This window comes from Cervus elaphus, chromosome 27, assembly GCF_910594005.1.
Source record: "Cervus elaphus chromosome 27, mCerEla1.1, whole genome shotgun sequence".
Lineage (NCBI taxonomy): Eukaryota > Metazoa > Chordata > Mammalia > Artiodactyla > Cervidae > Cervus > Cervus elaphus.
In genome coordinates, this window is record NC_057841.1 from 41,741,149 (window position 1) to 41,743,258 (window position 2,110).

At 40.8% G+C, this 2,110-nt stretch overlaps 1 non-coding gene across 1 annotated transcript; it reads left to right on the forward strand.

The window, feature by feature from the left end:
• The first annotated feature begins 1,044 nt into the window (after window positions 1-1,044).
• On the forward strand, window positions 1,045-1,115 carry TRNAG-GCC. Its single transcript has one exon. It is a non-coding gene; the product is annotated as a tRNA-Gly (tRNA).
• Window positions 1,116-2,110: the final 995 nt, after the last annotated feature.

A 2,110-nucleotide genomic window follows, 5' to 3' on the forward strand; every position in this document is an offset into this window, starting at 1 on the left:
AACAACTAAGATCATGGCATCTGGTCCCATCACTTCATAGGAAATAGATGGAGAAACAATGGAAACAGTGAGAGACTATTTTCTTGGGCTCCAAAATCACTGCAGATGGTGACTGCAGCCATGAAATTAAAAGACACGTGCTCCTTGGAAGGAAAGATATGACAAACCTAGAGGGTATGTTAAAAAGCAGAGACATCACTTTGCTGACAAAGGTCCATCTAGTCAAAGCTATGGTTTTTCCAGTAGTCACGTATGGATTTGAGAGTTGGACCATAAAGAAGACTGAGCGAGGCAGAATTGATGCTTTTGAACTGTGGTGTTGGAGAAGATTCTTGAGAGTCCCTTGGACAGCAAGGAAATCAAGCCAGTCCATCCTAAAGGAAATCAACCCTGGACATTCATTGGAAGGACTGATGCTGAAGCTGAAGCTCCAATACTTTGGCCACCTGATGCGAAGAGCAGACTCATTAGAAAAGACCCTGATACTGGGAAAGCTCGAAGGCAGGAGAAGAGGACGACAGAGGCCAAGATGGTTGGATGGCATCACCGACTCGATGAACATGAGTTTGAGCAAACTCCAGGAGATAATGAAAGACAGGAAAGCCTGGCGTCCATGGGGTCGCAAAGACTCGGACACCAGTGAGCAAGAGAACATCTACCGTGTCCCTCTAGCTCCCCCTACTGGCAAAGCTTGTCATATTTATGTCAGAGAAGGTAGCGAAGGGCGAATAGACAGCTGAGAAATAATAGATTGACAGTGGTCACTGTATCTAGCAAAGAACTATAAAACTCAATTCAATGTAACTATAAACACCAATACTACATATGTCACCCTGAGATAACTTCGTGTTGTGTTAGTCGTTCAGTCGTGTCCAACTCTTTATGACCCCGTGGACTGCAGCCCATCAGGCTCCTCTGTCTACGGGATTTCCCAGGCAAGAATACTGGAGTGCGCTGCCATTTCCTTCTCCATGAGATTATTAAGAAAGCCCAATTAAGGTATAGTCTTGGATAGGTAATAAGTAATAACAGTCTCTTGGGGATTCCCAGGTGGCTCAGTGGTAAAGAATCTGCCTGCCAAGCAGGAGACGTAGGTTCAATCCCTGATCTGGGAAGATCCCCTTAAGAAGAAATGGTAAGCCACTCCAGAATTCTTGCCTGGGAAATCCCATGGACAGAGAAACCTGGCAGGCTACAGTCCACAGGGTCACAAAAGAGTCAGATATGACTTAGCAATGAAACAACAGTTATCTAGTTTACTTTTTATCGAGGTATAATTGACATATGACATTAGTTTCAGGTGTGCAACATAATTTGATATTTGTATATATTGCAAAATGGTCACGACAGTAAGTCTAGTTAACATGCATCACCATATAGAATTATAACTTTTTTCTCATGATGAGAACTTTTACGATTTACTCTCTTAGCAACTTTCAGATATTCAATACAGTATTGTTAAATGTAGGCTCCGTGCTGTAAATCACATCCCCCTAAATTATTTATTTCACAACTGGAAGATTGTACCTTTTGATTGCCTTCATCCATTTTTCTCACACCCCCATGTGGCCCACCTCTTGCAACCACCAGCTTATTCTTTGTATCTATGAGCTTAGTTTTTTTATTCTACCTATAAGTGAGATCATATGGTATTTGTTTTTCTCCAAGTCATTTCACTTAACACACTACCCTCAAGATCCATTCATATTGTTGCAAAATTCTTCATTTTTTTTATAGCTGAATAGTATTCCACTGTGTATATACACCACGTTTTCTTTATCCATTGTTGGACACTTAAGTTACTGCTATATTTTGGCTATTATAAATAATGCTTTTTTAAAAAATAAACACACAGATGTGAAATTGCTGGATGATACAGTAGTTGAATTTTTATTTTTTTGAGGACTCTCCATGACCTTTTCCATAGTGGCTGCATCAATTTACATCCCTACTAACGCTGCATGAAGGTTCCCTTTTCCCACATTCTTCCCAACATGCTTTATTTCTTGTCTTTTTGATGATAGCTCTTCTCATGGGTGCGAGGTAATAACTCAATGTGGTTTGGATTTGCATTCCCCTGATGATGAGTGAGGCTGAACACTTTCTTGTA